The following is a 13,152-nucleotide window of genomic DNA, read 5'->3' as shown; positions in this document are numbered from 1 at the left end:
GGTTCAGCAAAGCTGAATAATAATCACAGTCTGCCCAGTAAGAAACAAAGAAAAAAAGCAATTGTAAATTCATCTGTGCATTTCTGAAAGCTTCCTGATTCGTAACGCTGGAGGCTTTGTTTTGATTTCTTAACTTACTGTGTTTTTAGGTGCTCCTCATCTCATTCTAAAACGATGAATCGACCTCCCACTGAAGTTTGTGTCATCAGAGTCAAATTACTGGTCTTGAACGCAAACACAATTTGTTTTATCACCACAAAAACTATTAATTATTTGCAGCAGAGTTTCATCACTCATGCGCATGTTAGCATTAGGTCATTTATCACAGCATCATGGTAAAGTAATTGCCAGACGTCCTGCCTACTTTACAGTCGTGTCTTTGTGCTTGATTTTAAACCAGGCCCTCTTGCTTCCTTTTGAGGTTTAAAGTGATTGAAAAGTACTGCTAAACTAATGGAAACGGCTATCGCACACAGAGACAGTGGTTATGAATATGACTGGAGGCCATGAAGCGAGATGCATAAAAGGTCATGCATAAAGTCTTCAGCGTGCCACACAGAGTCTGCTTGGACCCTCCCGAACTCAATTGTTATGGTAGTTTATGCTGCAGGGAAACAGAGTCTCATATGTTTTATAAATGCATTTTATTCTTTTAAACCCACAAAACAGGAGTATCGTCCAAGGCTCTGGAACACTGAACCTCCAAATATGATTCTATGATCTGATCAGAAGACCGGAGTAAACGCTTTCAGGAGCCATTTGAGCATGTTTGACTTGCCAAAATGGATGTGCTCCCTGTTTGATTGCATTATACTAATAGAGCTCTTTTGGAGGATGTAATTAAGTGGAGTTTATAGTCCTAGATTAAAGCATCCTCCAGATCACAGGCAATGTTAATGGAGTGATGCATTTTCACTGGAAACCAGATGGGAGCCCATCACAACAGAACAAAACATCGTTGGCCACAGTAGTGGGGCAGGGCCGCACTACTGCCATGCAAAAGCGAAAACATCTTCAAAATGAATGACCCTCAAATGAGTAAGAGAGAGAAAGAGAGCAGTTAGCGCAAGAAAGCAGCACATTTTCTTCTGTGTTCAATTCAAATTTCTAACGGCAGCATGCAGAGCAGTCGCAAAAACAACCGAAGAAAACAATTTACTGTCGGTGTATATGACTTTTACCAGGCTCCAGCCCACGTGAGGGCTGCTTTGATAAAGCGGGTATAGAAGACGGATGAATGGCTGAATTGATGACTTTAACTCGACTACAAAACAAGCGTGAGAGCTTACAATAGGTCTCATGGGCGGGTTATCTTTCTTCAGTCTCTTTGTTGATGTCATCCGCAAATCATTCACGGTATTTGCAAACGTTAGCTTGGCTCCCCTCGGGGTGCGTTCACTCACTCCGCTGGAACTTTCAACATGTTGTACTTTATTAGCATCGGTCATGGAAAGAAATCGACAAATCATTTTGTAGCAAGAGCTAAAGGGAGCAACCTAAGGCGGAAATACACTGTGTGATTTTTTTTTTTTTTTTTTTGCTTTTTTCACAGAGAAAGATGAACGGTTGTTTTTTCATACATTGAGACGATTCACTAGTTGTTCTCAAAGTTTTAGGACCAAAGATGGCCAGGGATCATTTTCTGACCATGTCAGACATTGCAGGGCCCTTGTCTTGCTACATCTCTCTCTCTCTGTGATTTACAACATAGAAATGCAGCAGGAAAAATATTGCAACGTGACACTGGCGTTGCACCCAAATACTGTGCAGATTCCCATGGAGGTAAATTACACGACCATGTCCACATTCTCACTCTCATCCTATACCAAGCTTTTTCCCATGTACGTGGCTGCTACTCAGACAAAGGCGTGATTCTGTGTCTGCTTCTGTTCGTCTCCTGAAGGCACCGGGACTTGAAGGAGACGAACAGTATGATGCTGTTATTCCTGCATGTACACGCGTGTGGTCGTCACCTCGGATTCAGTTGAGGTTGACTTCGACAATCAAACTTACTGTTGTACTATATTTAAAAAAAAAAAGAAAGAAAAAAAAAAAACAGAATAACAACCTTGTTGAAAATTGAAGCATGTTAAGCCTCGACTCCTTTAACTACCAATTTCTCCAACAGTTTTCGAAAGAGTAAATCATTTAAATGCAAAATGCTTCAAGCTACAATTGAACTATTCTCCAAAATCCTGCAATAGACTGAGAAATCCCCTCTGAAAATAAAATTTGCCACATTCTACAATCTACACTTGTATCTTTCTTTTTTTTACCAAAATAAATCAAACAGAAAAATGTGTAATTTTTGTCACGATATTACTCTGTAAGTCATAAAACACACTTATTTGTGTTTTGAGGTTGACAGTCAGAGAAATGGCACTCAAGGGGAATTACTCTTCACCTAATCTGACCCAGCATGCAAAAAAAACCCCCAAAAACTGTAAAAACATGTGAGTCCTGTGGAATATTTATTTGTTGTAGCAACAATATCTCAACAAAAAAAACTGATTTAAAGTTTTGGAAAGCTTATCTATTTTTCAGTTTAAGTAGTGACACATTTAAAGGAAATACACATCTTTGTATGCAACGAAGCAGCTCTCTCTCTTCTTTGGATTAATGGTTAGGGTTTTTTTTTAAATTATATCTCCTGGTGGTAACTCGTGATACCTCGTTAATCAAACTCAAATCTTCTGATAGCATCATGAAAGATGACTGCGAATAAATATTCCATTAGCCTGTAACTGTCATACATTTCTAAATAAAGATGATCTTATCTTTATAGGAGCTGTTTGCTGCTGTTTATCTCTGTTATTTTGTTGCTACCTCTCCTCTCTAATTGTTTCTTAAATCCATTTCTTACTGGAATAGGCTTTATGCCTGCTTGAAACGAAACCGCACACACAGCAGCATGTGCAATTTAAAAACATCAGACTTGAATAATGACTGATTAACTTAAACAGACCAAAAACAACGTGTGCGCTCGGACTAATTTATGTAACTTTGGCTGAACTCGGTGAGTGAATCAGTCATTAGCCTGCCTCACTGCGGGCACAGCGAGGTCTGGAAAAAGGAAAAGGATTTTCGGCAAGCGGAGTGTTTGACAGGCAGCGCAACGCTGTCACTGCTGTTTTAAAGGATCCTGAAGTTCAGCGCAGCGCGACGTGGATCTCACACGGGCCACCCAGTTATGCTGAACAGCCACTCCTTAATATTAACTTTTCCAGTCAGGCAAATCAGGCCTGAAATAGAGTAACACTATATCTGAGAAGAAATTGCACTTTGGGGGAACATTTTATACACACAGAGCGGAGCTCGTGGTGCTTCATGACGGCCTCCAGTTAATCAAAACAGACATGATTTTATTCCAGCTTGCGACCCGCTGTGAAGGAGATGCTATATGTTTTTCTGTACACAGACGGACGTTTGACTGGCACCGGTATCTCGCTCTTAATAAGAGTTCTTCCAGATAGCTCATGGGGGGGCAGGGCCTCTCGCTGAGCGGGCAGCTGCTTCACATCTGGAACTTAATATAAACATCATGGCCAATAAAATCATTCCATTTCCTTAATTACTATTCCTGTCATTTCCGCACTAAATGAAAAGTTATTAATTCAGGGCCAACACAAACATGCTCCTCCAGAGCGAGGAGCTGCTCCTGAAGCGTCGCCACCCTGACTACAGGCCGCTGTCACCGGACTGGAACCGCAGAGCTCCTGCCTTGCTCTGGCAGCGGGCGGCGGTGGGGGGGGGGGGGGGGCATGCGTCAAGGCGCCGCACACATGAATGGATCACAAGATGGCGCCTCATTTTCCGCCCCAGCCAAAGGTTCTCGCTGGTGCCAGCGTGCTCATGACAGCCGCAGCTCATCTCTTTTCATCCTGCGAGGTTTTGTTTCGCCGGGTGTTTCGCACATGTTCCCGCCGCCCCGCTCCGCAGCCCACCTCCCCCTCCCCCTCCCTACCTCCCAGTGCAGTAGGCTGGACAGCAGCCTTGTCAATGTACCATAAAACATGAAGATAAGATCTTGGGTTGTTCTTCGGCGTCGCCAGCGTGAACTACAAACACTTTCTGCAGCTTTGCGTCGACTCATTTGTTTGTGTTCTCCCACAAAACGAAGAACCCACCGCTTTCTGGGAAGTGCGCCATGTAGTTACTATCCATCATGATTTATTGACATTTCATAGAAAACAGATTTTTTTTTTTTCAGCACAACCCAATATTCTAGATATCGAAAGAGAATGCATGCGCAGAAACAACTCCACCAAGGAAAGGTGAAGGGCGCTTTGTCCGGGCTGTTCACACTTTTTCCACCAAGTTTTGAGAAGGATCACTTTTATGTGTTTTGTTCATTATCCTGTAAAAAGAGACCAAAGACGCAGCACTGAGCACATGATTCATGACACTGTTGGAGCCCTGGAGATCTGATTGTGCCATGCATAAACAATTCTCTACCCAGCGCAGAGCAAAAGGGCCCGAACAAAGCTCTCCTTCCTGTATGCTTTACAGAAAGCGTGGCGTTCCGATCTGTGAGAGGTTCTTTTGCTTTCGATGAACCAAGTGCTGATGTGCCCAAAACCTCAAATTTATCTCTGTTATTGAAGGACAATCTCCCCGAAGCGCTGCAGCTTGTTGAGAAGCAGTTGAACAAATCCCGTACAGGCTTTTCAGGGTTTTCTACTGGTGCTCAGAGTTTGCCTCCAAATAGTGATGAACCTCACACTTCTGCAGTACCAGCGATTCAAATAGTTGCAATTTCCTCACGTGAGCGTTCAAAGTGGATAGATTTGCATGGGAGACGACCCCGAGACCAGTGAAGGTCCCCAGACTGATGTGACGGAGCAGACCAAGCAATGCCCCCACCCACCTCCGACCTCACCCCAGGGTATTTCAGCGAGGGCCACGGATTACCCCCAACAACCGCCATGTTTTGTGAAATTATCAACATATCTGCCACATCTGGGTCATGTGGGGCTGAAGCAGATCCCAGCTGACTGTGGACAAACGGGATTCCAGGACGCCAGTCTGTCACAGCACAGTGGCACATTAACAAATATAGCTTTAACTTTTTGACTGTGAGAGATTGAAAATTTTTACCGTGGAGATTATCAAAATTTAGAGTGATGATCAGATTTCCTTTTCGAAAAAACTATAATAAATCTCTATTCCATTTTCTTACTGTATGTTGCAAGAAATGTGATTTCTTCCACTTGTTTTTATTATTTTCGAATATGGAACTATTTGTTTCAATGGGTATATTTGTACACTTCCACACATTTAGTAAGAGAGAGTCTGCTATTTCACACAAGGTCATATGTCGTCAAGCAAATTTACAGCCGAGACATTCCTCCAGCACATTATGACGAGCCATACACCGCAGTCAAATGGATCCCATTGACAGCACGGCTTTGGGCACCATTAGACATACAACCGAGGGGCAACATGTGAATGGAGCGAATCAGGAGCCGTTTGGAGCAGAGTGTTTGGAAAATCTTTCTCACCGAATGCATCTTTGTGTCAGCACAAATGACAGTGTATGAGCGCCTTCACTGAGCTCGACGCACCAATTACCTTCCTCCCCTGCAGGCAAGAGGATGCTAATAATAGGTAGGTCAAAATGCAGAAGGATTGGACACGCCGCCGTAGCTGTTCTGTCTCTGAGGCCGAGAGTGGAAGAGGATCTGGTGAGAAGCACATATACTTACACAAAAGCTGCATGTATGCACTCAAATACCACCAGTTTTGTAGTGGATGCTTTTGCTCCACCACACACAATTAAAGTCCCAATTAAAGCCCATTATGGGTTTTCCACTAGCAGCGACCACAGGGAGAGCAGCTCCGCGGCCCGCACATTGTGGGCGCGCAGATGTCTCCTATGCTGTCATCCAAAGGAACTCAGACTGATCCGCAAACTTTATGATCATAATTACTGATCAAAATTAAAGTGCAACAACATTATAAAATCAGAGGACGGTAATAAAAAAAAAAATTAAAAAAAAGTTAGAGTGATTCCAGTAAGTGGGGCCAAGTGGGACTATCAGTGTTTGTGAGATGTTCACGGGGGTGAGGAGATTATTACCAAAGTGATGGCAATCAGTAGAATGAGAACATTTTCCTTCTGCTGTGGAAAAACTGCCTCTGTCCACATGAGGGCGCCATTTCCCTGATGTTTCACAAGAAGTGGCATTCATTTTGAGTCTGAGTGGTAACATCAAGCAAAGAAGAAACCGAGGCTTCTTCTCACTCGGGCCATTGTGTCCCTGTTTTCCCACAGCTGGAATCACCGCTGCAGCTTGAGTTCTCACCCCGGACTGAAGCGGCGGGCTCCATTCCTGCTGTGAAGCATCCATTCACAAGCCGTACCCGCACGCAAGTTCAACGCAAGTGTCTTCCCTTGAGGGCCGTCCAGAAGCATCATGGGTTTCCGCTTCTGCGTTCCCATCGTCTTTACCCAGTGACCTTGATAAAAGAGTGGAGTTCTCACTTGCGCCGAAACAATACTCTGTTGTGGAGCGCCGCCGATAAGCGCTGGCCGGCCGACAGCCTCTGGACATGCAGCTGCGAGGGGGAGACAGTCTCCCCTGTCTGTCCCCGGTGTGACACGCAAAATCACAAGCCAGATCAAATAACTTCACACAGACGCACACGCACGTGTCAGATCGCATGCGGCCGCACAAACACCCGCACACAAAGAAACAAAAAAAAAAAAAAAAACAACAACCAGAGAAACACATCTCAGCTTAATTTGGTTTTCTCTGAGAACTAACAATCTGTTTAAGTACAAGGGGGGGGGGGGGGGGGGGGGGGGGAAGAAACAAAGAGCTGCAGTGGCTTCTTTCATCTTGAGGTTCAAGACGCCGATGATCTAATTCCAAATCTGATGATGAACAAGCAGGGCCAGATCGCTAAAACTAGTGTCAACAACAACACCGCCACTGTGAGCTACACTGACTGATAAATGAGTCCTTTCATTTGGACGTTCTCTGAAGTATTTGGCACTTTCAAGGGATCTTTTATACTGGAGAACAAACTTATTTTGTCCAGCAGAAAATTTAAATTTAGTCATTTTCAAGGTGAAGAATGTTTTCCCCTGGGAACAGTGTGCGAGTTGTGTGTCCAAAGCGAGATGCTTCATATTTTTAGAAAAACGCGTTATACAAGTTATAGAGAAACTTATCAGCGATAGTTGTGGGTGGTAGAAAAACCATTCAAATTAATGGAACAAAATCTGCTATTATGCAGGGTTCGGCTCTTAAAATGGTACTAAAAGGTCATATTTTGTGTCTCTGAAGGTACTCGCTTCTTTTCTTCTCTTTAAGATTAACTGTGAAAAATAATGGAGACAGGAAGTTAGCCAAGCATTTAACCATCTTCAACAAACATCTAGCATGATTAGAACTTCAGGGGTTGTTTTCCCTCAACCTGAAGTACAGAAAAAAAGCTTAAATATATCGAGACATGGCAGTCGGTAAAGGAACTTTCTATTAAAAAAAAAAAAAAAATCTATAAATAAATACCAATATTTTGTTTATGCTGTTATGTTATTTAGAAGTATTATTTTCATTTTCTTGGACTCCATTTCAAAAGATTTTTATGCAAATTTATTTATTTCATGCAGATTGATATCCAATTCGCCCGTCCAGTCTGTCTGATGCTGCTATTGCATCGTCTGCGTTTCCTCATACTGCTTTAAAAACATTTTCCACTGAAGTTCCAGGAAGTCTTTTTTCGGCGGAGTGGCATCTGCTGATGTACATGCCAGTACCTGTAATTTGACACCAGGCTCATTGTCTTACCCAGACGATCATACGGAGAAACCTTTTGTGATGATGAGGTGATGTCAGGATGTGCAAACCACGGCGGGGATTTCCCCCCTCCTGCTCTCTGTCCTCCTCTTTCTGCTAAAGTGTTTTTATTAGAGAAGGAAACAAAATCTTTCCTCTCATCACGATGACAAATGTTACTTCATGCTACTTTCAGGGACCACAAGTCGGGACATTTGTCAAAATGCCACAAGGCACAAACTGTTTATTGTATTAGAGAATCTCTGCTGAAGGTTAACCAGATAAACAGGCGCTGCTAATCCTGACAATTTATGCTGCAGTGATTTTCCAAATAAGTATGGTGGTTTATAATATATTATTTTTATAGTATCAAAGTTGTGAGTGTTAATTTTACACTATAATCTTTTGGCTACTGAGCAATTTTACAGTAAATACTGAAGCAGAGTGTACTACTGTAGATTTACCAACCATTTTTTTTAGAGTGCAAACAACCTGTGGAAGGCCATACACCACAAAGAATGAGGCGGGACGACCAAACACGCTCTGAAAAATATGCGGCCATAAATTCTGGAGGCTGCAGAAACCAAATGGAATCCCTCCCAAACAGCAAACAGCAGACCCCCTTCAATGATTGCATGTACAGATTAGATATGATCAAGTATTCTGTATGTTACATGTCAGGAAAATATAAACAAAACAAAAAAAAACAACTAGAAATGTGGAAAAGCGATGCATGATTTTAAAGGTTGTAAATTGTACATATTAGAGAAATGACACCAAAAACACATCATTACAATAATGTGAGTTTGTAATGTAACTACACTCAGTGGTGACTGTCAGCGGGAACCGGAGGAGCCGAGGTCACAGGATTATTAAATATAGTCTGAAATAAAGCTGTGAATGGGAGGCAAAAGCATGAAAATAAAGAGAGTGGGACAGAACCGTGGCACGCAACCAAAGCGTGACAACCAAACACAATTAATGACAGAAGCAATTGCCGCCGTTTTAACGGGCTGAGGAGATGCAATTTTGAAAGTGTAAAAATTTCCAGTGTGGTATTGGCACCGCTCGCTGGATCTGCTTATCGACGGGGTCTGTGGGCGACTCGCGGTCATTAAATCCAGATGCGCACGTGGTAGCTGTGGACAGGAGAGAGAAAACAATGACAGATATTCCAGCGTCAATGAACTGTCTGAGCCAGACGATGTCCAGTGATGCGGGGCTGCGTGTGTGAATGAATGAGGTGTTTCCCTTAATGCAGGCTATAATCTGACCCTCCTGGGAGGAGGAGGAGGAGGAGGAGGAGGAGGAGGAGAGAGAGGCTGTGGAAAAATATCCAGAGCAAATTCTAGACTGGAGGTCCCCTTTGCAAATCTTGTACATGCAAAAGGACCGTGGTCGACCGAGAGCAAACAAAAACTCAGGAATGCAGATAGGTCAAAAAAAAAAAAAAAAAGAAGAAAAAAGGAAGCATTAGGCAGCACAAGGCTGAGCTGTGCGTAAACAGACCGTATAGAAACCAGATAGGGGCCGATGCTAAAGGTAATACACAGAGAGAATGTGTTTAGCAGAGTCCATTACAGCCAAAAGTCTCAGAGGGAAGGCTGCGACTCTGATGGAGATAGCCAAGACACTCTAACTCCAGGTTAGACGCTCGCTCTGAGTAATGGACCAGGGTGTTTGCAGACTCCCCAGGCCCCTCGCCGGCCCCCGCTGAGCCCCTGGTGATGAAGTTAGAGAGGGCAGAGCAGGCCAGAACGAGCCGCGTCCGTCTCCCGTTGCCGCTGAATGTAATTTCGGATCGTGTTGCAGCGGAAGCGCGACTGACAGAGGAGGGAACTATCGAATTCAGCTCAGACATCACAATAATATTGAGTCTTGTTTATAAACACACATTCGGGATGCTGCGGGAGTATCATCCGTTTGAGCGCCCGGAGAGCAGAGCCGGGGACGGCTGTGAAACGGTGCCATCCGATGAGGCTGCTGTCCGGCTGTGCTGGACTGAGAACATCGTTTATCCTGCAGGTGTGCAACTTTTCAACACTCAGGACGGAGCTCGGTGAGGGCACCAGGGGCCGGCTAACGCTGCTGGGTGTTGTTGTTGACATTATCGATCGCAGGCTTTCAAATGCCGCACGTGTGGGAGGAGCAGGTGGAACCAGAGCATGAGAGCGAGGATACATGGAGCCAAGTCAGTGAGGCTGGAGATGCGTGTGAGAAACAGGCTGAAGATTGTTTATAAAACACCTGAGGGGTTCAGAAAACCTGTATCTTATTAAAAGTATTTCAAAATTTTACCCACAAATTGTTTAAATCCATGTGTTTCAAATAAGTTTTCAAATAAAATTCATGTCTTCATAGAAACAATATTCAGCCTGAAATACCTTTTTCCCAAAAATATTTTTTTTACCAGCAGATGTTTTTATAATCAAGTCTTCACATAAGAGCTTGAAATATTATTCGAACACCAATTAATCTACATATTTCAATTAATTCAAAACTACACAGCAAAAATTAACTCAACATTCAAATTTTGCACTATAACAGTTTATTTTTCACATCCTTTATGTGACTTCACCTTCAAATATCTGGATATTCATTTTCAGCAGTTGTTCCACTGGCTGATTTTTTTTTGTTCTTCACAAGCCTCATTACACAAATGTGTAAATGCAATAAAACTCTGGTAATTAGAAGAAAATCCCCATCATATTTCCAAAGTTTTGTCGATCTATTTTTGTGGTGGTTTTTCTTTTTTTTCATTCAGTGTCTATCCTGTTTCCTCCACCTGAAAAACAAGTACTTTTCCTTTCATGTCATTCACTGCACCCCCATGTCTCTTCCTCGGCGGTTAACCGACTCTTGGCCGGTCCCTCCAGCGCGACGCCATCGCTATTATAACGCCATCATGCCTCGCCTGCCAAGCCGTGCAGGATGATGTCACTTCCACCCTCGGTCACGGCGGTTTGGGTTTGGCCACCGGCACATGTGACAATTTGTGCCCTACTAGGAAGACCTGGAGCTTCCAGCTTTGGCAACCGGCCACGGCTTCCACGCCATCCTGATGCAGCTGGATGTTTAAATATTTCGCTTCACCCCTTGATCGCGTTGCTACTGTCATATAAAAAAAAAAAAACAAAGCGTTGCACTCCTCGTTTTCTTTCCTGTCATGCTGTGAGGCGGCGAGCAGGGCATGAGGGAACGTGGAAACACAGGCGGGGGCGCCCTGCCAGCCCGGCCCGGCCCGCTCGGCGCTGTGTTTAGGGCCTGTGTTTCTTCTTGGCGGGGGGATGAAAGAGGGGCACTGAGGGGTGGGGGTTTGGACGCTGGAGCCGGATGAAACGGCAGGGGAGGCAGCGGAGGGCGGTGACGACGCGAGCTGGCGGCGGAGTGAGGAATGGTGACTTGGCTGGATGTTTTTAATTCATATGTGGTTAATATTTGCACACATCATTCAAGCGGAGCAGAGAGTGTTAATGAGGCTCCGCTGTGTTCCAGAATATTACCGAGGCGATTCATGAGCAGCTCAGTCAATCTTTGAGGGTGTGTTTCAGTTTTTTTTCTCTTGAAAATGACACACAGCTTTCAACTGAAGCGATGTTTTGCAACTTCTGGTCTCTTGCAGCTGGTTGGTGACAGAAAGACAGAATGCAACAGTTAGGATCAAAATCTACTGAGCGTTTCCTTGCATTTTTATGACTTTTGCACATTTGAGATTCACCAGATCAAAGTCCCGAATTTCATGGACTTCACATATAAAGCACATTTTCAGTGCATCAGAAGTCTCAGTTCACCCATTCACAATAATGGGGACAGCCGTCATGCAAGGTGCTTGACCTCTTGAATTTTGGGTTCAATGCTTTTGGCAAGGACACACACACACACTCACACACAGCGGGACATGGAAGTCTGAGCCAACCACCACAGCCACCATAACTCTGGTGGGACATGAACCCATGAGCGTTCAATCAGAAGTCCAACTCATTGTTCCACAGAGCCACAACGGACGGCTACACGGCAATCATGCTAAACTATGGAGATTTACTGACCATATAAATACAGGGTCTCTCCCCAGTTCAGCAACCATTTTTTTCCGTGAGGCATGGAGCCCTGAAAAGAAGCTGCTGGATGAAGACCCCCACCTGGGTGACGACCAGACTGACATTTCTTGAATTTCACTGTCAATATTTAGAACATGCTTTTCAATGAATGAACCTAAATAGGGACTTCATATCTGGAATCACAGCTCTATATGTAGTCACTGAAATCTATCTCTTCTTTCACATTGTGACCCACGCCTGTAATTTGCCAGTCGACGGCATCACTGTCCAAACGCTGATTCCGCATACTGTATTTGTGGTTGGGAATTTCACATACATTCCCGCTATGTGACTCAGAGCAGAGGCAGATGCCTTTGTTGTCTCTGTAGCATCTCATTATCCGGGCCGTGGGCTGCGGGTTCTCAGCGCAGAACCCGACAGTGAAGTGGTGAAGCTGGGACAAACCAGCCGCCACTCACTGGTTCTGGACGGACGGGGAACGGAAAGAGGACGACACGCATCGTTAGGAGGTTTTGGGTTTGATTTCTTCTCCTCATTTAGGGTCTTAACTGTCCTGTCCTCACTGGAAGTGCTGTTCCACAGGGCAGTTCCTTGGGGTTCAAAATCTTTGGTTGTGTGTTTGCACTGTGGTGCTACGTATGCTGGCTTTTTAAGACTCGTAATACTTTTCAAACAACTGCTTTTTAACATTTACATCCATGCATTTTGCTTCCAATCACAGTTTTGGGTAACACTTTACTTGAAGCCCCTCTTTATAACACATTATAAGTAGTTATAAACACTAATACATGATCACAATGCTTTATAACTCACTATACAGCAGTATACAGCATAGGATTAAGGTTAGGGTTAGGGTTAGGGTTAGGGTTAGGGTTAGGGTTAGGGTTAGGTCCTGGCATTGTGATCATCTATGAATGTTTATAACTATAGCTACACATGTTATAATGGCATTATAATACTTTATGAATGTATTTCTAATGTGTTATGCAGGGGGGCTTCAAGTAAAGTGTTACCCAGTTTTGCTCTTCCAATTAAACTGTTTGCAGAATGAGAAGCTTTAAAGCCAAGCTGACACATTCACCACGTGGCTCCAGCTACAAATGAATCCTAATGTTTGCATCCAGCAACTGCCACATGTGCAACTGTGAGCAAACAAAACGCCTGTCTGAAAGGTAAGCTCTAAATATCTACAAAGTTTGTATCTGTTGACCTGAAAAGCAAACAATTTATAATGTGCACCTTCCACAAACATCCAGGGTGAACTCCGTGTTGATGCAGTGTTCTGGTAGGAATTAAGCTGTTGCATGACA

This window comes from Salarias fasciatus, chromosome 19 (assembly GCF_902148845.1).
Source record: "Salarias fasciatus chromosome 19, fSalaFa1.1, whole genome shotgun sequence".
Classification (NCBI taxonomy): Eukaryota; Metazoa; Chordata; class Actinopteri; order Blenniiformes; family Blenniidae; genus Salarias; species Salarias fasciatus.
This window is presented reverse-complemented; position numbering follows the sequence as displayed.